Raw genomic sequence first — 12048 nt, 5'->3', positions numbered from 1 at the left:
CTCCTCCGGGGGAATCTCTCAGAGCTCCGGGAGACAGTGCCACCATAAAAACATGTCTGGAAGAAACACTGTTTCGCACAACAAACGTAATTACTGCTCTCTCTCTCTCTCTCTCTCTCTACTCTTTTTTTTATACTAATGCTATAGGAAAAACAACTAACAAAAACTTCCCTCAAGAATTCAACACAGAGCAACTAACAAATCCAAAACACAATCTATTAAATCCAATGCACTATTAAAGGTTTATCAGCTGCGTACAAAGGAGTGGTTGCTGACTCACATTGAGTTTCTCGCGTATCCCACCAATGACGTAAGCAGTTACGATTCATCAAAAACAAATGTCTGTAGAAGCTGAACGAGACGACCTATCAAGATATAAAAAAATACGGGTCTCTTATTTTTTGTTACTCTTTCTATTACACCAAACTTGTTTTTAACTCGAACTGCTCCTTTAAATATGAATGGCAAAACCTACTGCTTGCCGGCAAGTTCAAAGGCCTCAAGAGTCGCAAGGAAGTGTACTCGGATGGGTATAGATTTATAAGAAAAAAATACATTTAATATCATGTCACTTCTACCAATCTGCCACAAACTCACTCCAAGATCTATACATTAAATGATGTGTCTGTATGTTTGACTATAGCAATTCACTCCCTTTGTGAGTCGTCCTGTCCTGTTCACTTGTGTATGTAAGGAGATCCATGGCCGTAATAGAACGATGCGCTGAGTAGACAGCGCAGGTTCAGCTAGGGGAACAATAGGTTCTAGAAACATGCCGTTTTTACTGATCGATTCCAAATTTTGTGTAGATTGTTCAATTCTAATTGAATATTGAAAGAAAAAATATGACTGTTATTCCCTTATTACATTTTTTACGGATGCACTGGATGCTTTGAAATTTTTAAAAAAGTAAAACATCATATCCTACGAGTTATACATTCCAACACCATATATTTGTATATAGGGGTTGTATATCTCTCGTTGTATATCTCTCAAGCGTTAGTTTATGGTTAAGTGACAATGAAAAACGAATGGTAACCATTTCTCCAGTCTAACGGTAAGATGAATACTTATTGTTTGGAGTGTTTTGCCCAATGAACACTATATATTACTGACATTATAATTAATTGTGTGTGTAATGTATTTGCTTATTACATACTGCATGCAAGAAGAAAGAAAACACTGATCATACATGAATTAGAAACTCGAACGGGAAGTAGGCTCAAATCTTGCAAACGGTGCGAGATTTTGAGAAAAATAATCGAAAAAATTCCCCTTTATGGTATCCTTTGCCTATTTGTATCAAGACCTCTTTCACTTTTGCCATAAAAAAGGACATGTAGAGATGTTGGGAGGAATGACAAGGAGATTCATGCATGTATGTGAATGATGTGCTGTGTAGAGAGCGGAGGTTCAGCTAGTAATGATAATGAAAAGCAATCCAAAATAATAATAATAATAATAATAATAGTTGCATTTTTTAAAAGGAAGTGTTTTGTCTTGTAGCTGGTTGTGAATCTGTCTATTTTCTACTAATCAAGTTTTCTATTAAATACTCAATCCTCACGCCGTCACAAAACGGAGAATTGGAATTATGCAATCTACCAAGGAAATTTTTATTTTCACCATAAAGACACAATAAGTTAATTTCACACTAACGTTTATTTCGTAACTGACATTGTAGCTATTTGGCTCTAGTACATTTTCCCACTTTCTAAATATTCTAAACAAAATACTATTTTCCTTTCTCGATGGAAAGCGAAAAGGACTAGCAAAGAAAACATTTTAGGACTAATGTTACGTAACAACTAGACGCGTCATGTTTGAACTTCATACCACAGCTTGAAACAACAGCGTGAAAAAATAAAAGAACAGAAAAGAGGCCACTGCTGAAGTCCAATGTTTTTGCTAATCATCTAGTTTCCGAAACGTAAGATGAGCTCATGCATCTCAAAATATCATTAAGGCGCTTTATTTCCGATGCAATAAAATGGCAAAATACATTAGGTATTTTGTAACCCAGTAATTTTGTGTATAGTCCACAGTGAATTCAGTTTCAGTTTCTCAGTTTTACGTCCCACGTTTATGCCGGATAAGCTAAGGGAGACGGTGATGATGAGAAATGAATGAAATGGTGGAATGAAAAAAGTGGGACAACTCCGAGAAAACCCACCCACATGGTATTTGTCCACCACAAAGTCCACTTGACGCAAGCGGGGATCGAACCAGAGACCCCGTACACTAGTGGTGAACGCTCTACCACTGAGACTCCGCGGCCCCCGCAGTGAAGTGGTTTATATTATTGAGAATTTAAAAAACATCTAAAGGGGAAAGGTTGGGTTATCGGGAATATTTATCACTAAATGAACATTAGTGTGTATGAGACCTAAAGAGAATCGCTCTGTTTTGAAGAGAAAACAATAATATACTGTTTTATGTTGCAGAAGTAGCTCACTTCGGTAATAAATTAGGCGTAAATGTATTCCAGTTTGCGATATAATATTTGGTTTACATCACATTTCCATCATTTTGTGTCGCAAACTGCGAGATGCGATACCACTTTCAAAAAGTAAGAAATCTTTCAGTTTAACGTCCCACGATTACGCTTTTGAGCCTAAGGGAAGCGGATGATAAAGACAAGTGAATTATGATGGAGGAATTAGTGGAATGCTAATGTGGAAGGAAACGAGAATACCCGAGAAAACCCAGGAACATGATGTTGTCCACAGGGGATCTAACCAAGTACCCAACACACACTACCATTGAACCACTGGGTTCCCAAGAGGGAGAGAGAGAGATGGGGCTCTCATAGACAGAAAAATGTCTCTATTCCCAGATCTCATCCTTCCCTGCTCAAGAAAGTTCTGAATCAATCCTTAACGAAGGATACGGTTCTACTACAAAGTCTATCCCATTTCTCAACTCCGATGTTGAATACATTAACTGCTCCATCTTGATTTTTCAAAACAAACGAATGATGACAATTATTGAGTCATATTGATATATTGATTGCAAATAATTGATTAATGAAATACTATCAAATACCCAGTTTGTTACTGCGAATATTATTTTGTTTCTTTGTAAATTAAAGTTTAGTGCCCTTTTTCAGCAGCGAGACTCATGAGATGTGGACCTACACTTTAATGTGGAATCGGAACCAGGTAATCCGTTCAATGCTTTCATACCGGGAATCGAACCTGGAACTTCGTACACCACAGGCGCGTGCGCTAGCAAGTAGACCACCTGGCAGAGTGCGGACATCATTTTGTATAATCTCCTTCCAGCGGTGATTTCAAAGCGTGGTCCATAAATAATCATCCCTCTCTTCGGAATTATGAAATTTCCCACCGGAGACAAATGTCATATCATTTGAGGTTTAATAGGGGCCTTAAACATCGTGTTCGCGTAAAAGGAGTGAAGGGTAATACCGAACGGTTAACAGTTTTGGATTTTCTCTGAAAAATCGTAAAATGCAAACAAAACATTTGTATGCTAAATGAAAGATTAGTGCAGGCCCGAAACCAGCAACATTGGTTTGGGGTGCTATGAATATGTTAGGGGAGGGGAAGTCATTAAAAATTCTCTTACAAATATCTAAATTATGATTTTTGCATTAATAATAGCATTTTGTATTGTGGTCTCGAGGGGCCACGAAGAATGTAGGGGAGGGCAGGCACCCCTAGCTCCCCTCTAGTTGTGGACCTGGAGTAGTGTATTGTGTTTCAAACAGATATACTACCTGATCATTATTTAACCAATAGAAAATACATGGTAAGATATACAGGGCTGGATTTAAGGGGTGTACCGTAGCACATGCATCATGCATCCCCCCCCCCTTCGTTGTGAATGTACTCTATCTAAAGTGAGAAGCTATCTCTGAAAATATTTTCCGAAAATTTCATGACATGTTTCCATTCGGGCTTAAAAGAAAGTGGTGTTTTGCAAAAGCAATAGTTTAAGTAAAGTTTCTGAAGGTTGGAGAAGGATTTACCGAGAACAGACACTTAGTATTTCCAGAAAAATTCCTCATTCACACACTCTTAAAAATTTTCTTGCTCAGAAATGAGAAAAATGCATGTTCAAAACAAAATAAGTAATTTTTACTCATATTTGAGGAAAAATGTCTCATTATTTCCAAATCTGTTTTCATTTATGAGCTCAAGGCAAATTTTCAGGTTCCCATTTATGAGATTTTCTCACTTCTTAAAAATGAGAATGGAATAGTGCGTGATTTTCAATATCATAGATGATTTAAAAAACAACGATAACAATCTTACCGAAATAATATTACTATGTTTTACTAGGGAGTAATATTATTAGGGCTTAATTACTATTCAGGAAAGGAGATAAAGGATTTCAGCTGTAGCAGAGTGCGAATGGATATGAGTACGCAGTAGGTGATGCAGCTGAGGTGGCGTATGAATACACGTCATGTGACAGCGGCGAGGAGCAGCGTACATATCAACTTTCGAACGTAAGTTTGGGTGAATTGTAAACACTACCATAGACTAAAAGTTACTGTAGTATACTGTAGTATAGTAAAAGTACTGTAGTGTAGAACGCTGACCCCCCTTCCTCATACAGGTTATATAGGCTATAGCAGTCAGGTTGGTTCTTTATGTATCAAAGCTCAGTACTCAATTTACATAATAACGAGTGCAGCAATAACAAGTGAAGGCGGGTTAGAGCCCCGTAGGACACGTTGTTTTCTATATTACAATAGAACGGGGAGGCATGTCAATGTTTTACACCCTTCGTCATTCGTTATAATGTGCAAAATAGCTTATGTACGGAAACAAAGAATACATAAGTCATCTGTGTAGTTAGAAACAGCGTTACAAAAGTGTGATTTATTATTATGGAATTGTAATACAAAGGTAATTTGTACTGATCACCTAGCATAGCTTGGCGCCTCCGTTCTTTCACTAAAAGTAATCGTTTTAGTGACACGCGTTTGCTGGTTATTTATGACATAGTACTGTACGCATTTGCTCTTGATTTAACGTAGAGGCTGCGGTAGCTTAGTGGTAGAGCGCTAACCTCTGGTGCGATGAGGCTCTTGGTTTGATCCCAGGATTTCCAGCTCGCGGCAAGTGGGCTTGCTGGTGGATAAACACAGTGTGCATGGGTTTTCTCGGGGTTCTCCCATTTCTTCCCACTTTCTTCATTCCACTATTTTTTCATTCTCATCATAATCGTCTCCTTTAGCCTATCCAACACAACTGTGGGAAGTAAAACTCAAAGATTTCATTTATTTTTTTTAACCCAACGTCCCAGAATTGTGCTCCAAGGCTAATAGAGACAGTGATAGAGATGGATAATAATGGTGTAATGAAAATGTGGACGTACGTTTCTTGGTAATTTTTGCATGGGTTTGTGACCTTGTTTCCAATCTGAATTGAATCCTAGCAGTAGAGTTTCAGCACATTTATGAGGGGCACAAACTGTCGCATTCCCCTGCAGTAATGAAGAAGGTGGAAGGTAGGGGGTGATTCCTGGAGCTCCGGACCTTCCCCGAAATCGCTACTTTTATGTAAATTTTATCTAATTTTAGGTATAATTTTACATGTTTTAATACAATTTGTCCTCGTATTTAACTTGGAGCATCTCCGAAATAAATTCCTGCGTGCGTTTCTTGTAGGAGGAAACTGAAAAATCCTGGAAAAACCCACGAACACGGTGTTTCTCATGTAGGTAACTTTTTTTATGGTAGAGAAGTAGGCATATTGGACTGCGATAACTCAGTAGTAGAACTAAACTCCGATGCATGGGGTCCCTAGTTTGACTCCACCTCCGTCAAGTAGGCAGTGTGAGTAAACATATTATGTATGTTTGCTCGGGATTCTCTCACTTTCTTCATTACAGCATTTTCGCTCATGATCATCATAACGTCTCCCTGAGCCTCGTAGCATAAGCGTGGGACGTTACACTCCAGCAGAAATTGTTCTGTTATTCTGAAGTAGACGGATAATTCTTGAATCTGAATTATCAAGAAGTTGGTATAATGTTGGATCAAACGGGACAATCTTGAGTAAACCACGTCGATGAAAAAGAAAAGTCTTGAGAAAGTGGACAGTGATGAAAAGAAAAATGTTCAACTGTCTGATGCAGTAGGAATAAGTAACGCACCTAAAATACAAGTCATCGTGGTATTCGTGGAATTTTCATGAATTGAAGTGAAGATTAAAATGTTATGTTTTAAAAATATTCTATCTATAACTGTAGGTGTTTATTTAATATAAATTCTGGGTGTACTAATAGTTTGAATTTTTTGCAGGTTTATATTTTGTTTATATTCTTTTCCGTCTTCTCGTATTTGAGAACCCTGTTTCTGTGCACCGTTTCTCGCTTTTGAGGGAGATATTTCTCAAATCTTTTTGAGAAATGTGTTTCTCATAATTGGGGCTATACGTCTCATTTCCTCAAATGTTACTTTCTCAATTTTAAGAAAAAATAATTTTTTTCTCAAATTTGAGAAAGCATTTGCACCCTCAGAAATGAGACATAATTCCTCGCATTTGAGTCATTATTTCTCAAAATGATTTGAGAAAATCGAAATCTCACTTTTAAGAATGTATTACTCGGTGCACAGATAAGAAACGGATGTTCTCAAATACGAGGAATATTTTCTCGAATTTAAGAAACCATTTTTAACAGTGCATCACTGATGCCTAAAGGCATTTAAAAAAAATAATTTAATTTAAATACTCGTATACTGGTAGTTACTTTTACACCCCCCGTCAGAAAATTCTGAATCCGACCCTATATATATATATATATATATAGACAGGGTGAGTCAAAATAAGTGTTACAAGCTAATATCTCGCGAACCATAAATCAAATAAGAAAAATGTTAAGAGTCAATGTACACTACAGTACAGACGGCCTAAAATATGGGGGTAAACACGAGGTTCCCCGCTCAAATTTTGGAGGGAGGGGTGTGTGTGGAATTTTCAAATGGCAACATAGGGCGAGTGATACCTTCTTTCATAGATCGTGGAATACCAAACAGCTTAGTACAAAATTAGGACCTCGTGTTTGACCCAATTTTTAGGTCTGTCTGTATTGTACATTGACTCTTAACATATTTCTTATTTGATGCATAATTCGCTGGATATTAGCTTGTAAACTCAGTTTGAACAGTGAACTTTGTATCTGAATGTGAAACAATTTTCAGCGGCAATTTTGAAACAGGCTTGCCCGAGTACTAAGCTGTTTGGTTTTTCAAGATCTATCAAACAAGTTATCACTCGACCTATATTCCCATTTGAAATTTTCAAGTTGGTCACGCGGCCCCATGATGGGGGCCCTGGGGACACCATGACAATGCCATTTTACGTTGCCTATGCCTTTTTCATTTTTTGTTTCATCGTTTTCTAATCAGCCGTTTCTGATTTATAAGTACTGGAAATTTTATCTGATACAGGACCATTTTGGGGGGCCATCTTGAAAACGGTACCCCATATCAAAAATTGTTTCCAACAAAAATTGTTCAATTTCCGAAACTCTTTCCAACGAGGTATCACTTGACCTATGTTCCCATTTGAAAAATTCACGTACATCCCTCTCTTCCCAAAATGGAGGGCGGGGGAAACCTCGCTTTTGACTTATTTTTAAGGCTTCTCTGTATTGTACATTGACTATTAAGATTTTTCTTATTTGATGTATAATTCCCGAAATATTGGCTTGTAACATTTATTTTTACTTATTTTGTATATATCAGTGTTGGGCAAAATCAATTGAAATCAATTGCAATTGATCAATTAATTGAAAGTAATTGCTCTGAAAATTAATTGCAATTGATTTCAATTGCAATTGATTTCAATTTGTATTTGACAATTAATTTCAATTGCACTTGAATTCAATCATAAAATTTGCAATTAAATTTTCGTCAATTGTTAATTGTTAATTGGTCACCAGACAATTGAAACATTTAATTGTTAATTGTCAGTGGCAAAGGGTGCAATTGAAACATTTAATTGTTAATTGCAATTGACAATTGAAACTTGTAATTGTTAATTGTAATTGTTAATTGCAATTGAAATCAGCAATTAAAACTGAAGATAAGAAGATATGTGTATATTGTGTTGTTCACTTGTTACTGTTTTACATATTTCAAATAAGGTACTTATAAAAAATGTTGGATAACTACCATCCCTTCGCCCCTCTGGGAAGAAAGCCGTGAAACTAAGTATTTTTAAAATATATTATGTTTATGGTTCTATCCCCCTCGAAAGAACTGTTATATGCCCGTCATGCATACAATAGGGATGGGCACGAGCGAGTTCGAACGAGTTTTTTTTTTTTTAAAAAACTCGACTCGACTCGAAGCAGACATCTTTGAGCTCGACTCGAGAACTCGGCTCGAAAAATTTCTCCCAACTCGACTCGAATTCGGATCGAGTTTCGAGTCGAGTCGAGCCAAAACGAGCCAATTCGAGCAAAATCCTTTGTGTAGTTCCAAGTACTACTCTCTTGAAGTATCCTACCTAGACAATATATTATCAATGATACTACTACTACTACTACAACTAATTATTATTATTATAACACCGTGTATAAACATGGAATATTGGCGGTTTGTATCTGAATACTAAAAATTAGTTGACTGTCGACCTCGGTCGTCAAGAAATCTTCAGGAGGCAAGTACATCGGTCACGAGGTTCTAGGTTTGAGTTAATTTGCAAGTATTCGGGCTCGAGCCAAAAATTGTTAAAAGTTATAGATCTCCAGCCAAACATGTTCAAAACTGCTCGACCCGGGTTTAGGGTTGTCAATGGCTCAAGCGGCTCGCTCATTCACTTATCTAGCCGAACCGAGAAGTGAGCCGAGCCAACAGCTCATCCAACCGGGCCAGCTCGAGCCGATGGCTCACACGAGCCGTACCGAATCGAGCTGATTCGAGCCGGTTCGAGCCATCGGCTCAGTTGAGCTGACTCGAACCCAGCCTATGGACTCGTTTCAACGGAGTTGCTTCGAGCTATTGGCTCCAATCGAGCCTAGTCGATGACTCGTTCCGACCGAGCCGGCTTAAGCAATCGGCTCAATTGAGCCCAGTCGATGCGTCATCCCAACCAAGCCAGCTAAAGCGATCTTGCATCGTTTGGCCTAATCCTCGTTTCGCCTAACCAATTATCTGACACTTTTATGACAGATAAAAGATAAGCTTTATGTCCGCCATTTTAGGCGAAATAAGGATACTCGTTTGGCCTAATCCTCGTTTTGTCTAAAATGGTGGACTATAAAAAAAATCGCGGAGATAAAGCTGGAGGGAAATTTTTCGAAAAAAAAAATATATATATATATATTCCCTACTATGTGAAGAACTGAGAAATACAGATGCAAAACCAGTTAAATCCCTCTGACATATTCAGTTTCATAAACTGTTAAATCCCAAACCTGCAAATAACATAATGAGAAAAACAAAATCAAACCTGGTTAATTCCATATTTCAAACAATTTGAGGTTTCGTACTGTATAGGATTAGTTTAGTAATCTGAATATTTATTGCAACTCTTCGTAAATCATTCGAAGTTTTATTTGGCAGAATTTGAAGTGTGCGCTTTCATAATTTTTTTTTATTTTTCGACTGAAAATTGAAAAAAAAAGAAATCTTTAGTTTTACGTCCCACGATATGCCGGTTAGGCTAAAGGAGACGGTGATGATGAGAAATGAATGAAATGGTGGAATGAAGAAAGTGGGAGGAAACGAGAGAACCCCGAGAAAACCCACAAACACTATGTTTGTCCACCACAAAGTCCACATGGCGCGAGCTGGGATCGAACCAGGGACCCCAAGCACCGGAGGTGAACGCTCTACTACTGAGTCACAGCGCACCCTGGACTGAAAATGAAGACACTATATGTCTTGACCTAACTGTTCGTGAAACTTTTCTACTCTAAGCAGCGATGATCATAATTTTATTATTAGACAACACCAAAATTTTGTAGAAAAAGTACAAGACACATGAAAAACTGGAAACGAAATGTAGCCAAAAAGACAAGGTGAGTGGACTATCTATGGTTAAAAGTCGTTTGTTTTGTAGGGTAACTCTACTTTGAACAGAACATTGTTGGATTAGGTTCTTCTCTAAACGGTCTCTTCAGCTTCAGCAGAACCTCTTAAAATGTCTAGTGTCAATTATCATTCAAAATTATAACATGCTTCTGGTACAGCATGTTAAAAAATTTTGCTACTTATTTACCATTTTTGATTCTCTTTCTGCCACTGTTTTGCTCAAACTCAACATTTGCACATTTTGTTTTGCTATATTTCAAATTCATATATTGGGATAATTGGCAAATTAATATTCACCCTATGTTCGTCCATAAAAGGTTACAAACTCTTCCAAAATATAGTCACTAAGTTTAGAAATGTATACGGATAGGTATAATTAGCTCCGCTTGTAGTTACGAAGGGTTTGACGATTGAAAGCAGCTCAAAGCTCACGTTTTACAAAGAGGTTTTTGAGTAATAGAAAACCGAGAAAATGGTGATGCACCAAAGGACAACGACGATATGGATTTCCATTTAGTAGATGATGATGGAGAGGAGGTTACATAATTCAATTTTTTGCACATTTGGATCCATTGTTTTCAATTTAGAACAAAATTAATGTAGCGTTTATGTATCCATATTCATTTGTGCCAATCTTGTGCAATGTATAGTTGATAATACATCCCCCCTTCCAATGGGATATTTTAGTAGGCATAATACTGATTTCTGACCCTGACTCCCTTTCTTTTTGATAGGTTTTGTATCTTGAGCCTCAACAAAAATGGCCGCTCGTCCAGATGCAAAAGCTGTTATTTCCATTTACATATGCAAAACCTGTTAAATCCAAACTATTTTCTTCAATAACGCAATTCACAGACTAGTGTGATTACACAGCTTTCGTCAGACCAACAGTCACATTAATCTTAATTTTTTAATGTTCTCTAGTTTCTAATGTTATTTTACAATTATGACGTGTTTAAATAGTTTTTCTCGATTTGTCACAAATTTTAAAATGTGAATTTAATGGGTTTTGCTATTCACCTACTCATATATATTCATATATATGCCCTATATCCATGGTCCTAGTAAATACATAAAGGAGTTTTGGCAATCCGAACTCCTCGAAAATAGTTAATATAATATTAATCTATATATTTTGCATTTCTTAATTCTTTATATACTAGGGAATTTTCTCTTATATAATTTCCCTCTAGCTGAATTTCCGCGATTTTTTCTTATTGTCCGCCATTTTAGGCGTAACGAGGATTAGGCCAAACGAGGATCCTTTTTTCGCCTAAAATGGCGGAAACAAACCTTATCATTTATCTGTCATAAAAGTGTCAGATAATTGGTTAGGCGAAACGAGGATTAGGCCAAACGTGGCGACACGAGCTAAAGCTGCTCGCTCAGTTGAACCGAGCCGAGCCGGTTTGCATCACTATCTCGGTTGGGCTTCTGCTTTGGCTAAAAAATTGGACCGTGCAGTTCTCAGCATTGATGGTAAGAACTACAGTATATACTTATATTGGTGCTCACTGCTCACGGCGTCATTAACTTGCTCTGCCACCAGCGAATTTCGAGGTACTTTGTTTTGCATTTTTTGTGCGTGTTTTGTGTCGCTTTGTGCGCCTATCCCACATTTTGTGCGTCACCGGAAGTGGGTCAAAATGGGTCTATAAATATGGCGGAACAAGTTATTTCTGTTCTGCCACCAATGAATTTCGAGATCGTTTCCTTCACATCGTTTTGTGCGTTTACTTCCTCGTTTTGTGCGTCATGGGAAGTGGGTTAAAATGAGTCCCTAAGGCGGGACAAAAATGACCCACTGTTTCGCCACCAACGAATTCCGAGGTCGCTTCTTTCACATCGTTTAGTGCCAGTTTCTTGCCGTCTTGAGCGCGTATTTTCACGTTTTGTGCGTCACCGGAAGTGGGCCAAAATGGACTTCCAAGATGGGACGAAAATGATCAAGAGTTCCGCAATTATCGAATTTCGAGGTCGTTAATTTCACATCGCGTACCATTTTGTGCGCCTATTTCGACGTTTTGTGC

General features: G+C 37.6%; 1 protein-coding gene across 2 annotated transcripts in view; it reads left to right on the top strand.

Moving 5' to 3' along the window:
- Window positions 1-12048, top strand: part of LOC145668803 (uncharacterized) — a 39263-nt gene that overhangs the window by 4449 nt on the left and 22766 nt on the right. Inside the window, exon 2 of one of the 2 annotated variants that reach the window (XM_081736971.1) lies at window positions 4339-4474. The exons of the other annotated variant lie outside the window; for it this stretch is intronic. The gene's annotated coding sequence lies outside the window, so the exon portion shown is untranslated. The remainder of the gene's footprint in view (window positions 1-4338; window positions 4475-12048) is intronic. 2 annotated transcript variants of the gene reach the window in all.

The sequence above is a fragment of the Thermobia domestica genome, chromosome 13, assembly GCF_964235325.1.
Source record: "Thermobia domestica chromosome 13, izTheDome1.hap1.1, whole genome shotgun sequence".
Taxonomy (NCBI): domain Eukaryota; kingdom Metazoa; phylum Arthropoda; class Insecta; order Zygentoma; family Lepismatidae; genus Thermobia; species Thermobia domestica.
The sequence above is the reverse complement of the archived record's forward strand: the minus strand, read 5'-3'. Positions and strand labels throughout refer to the sequence as shown.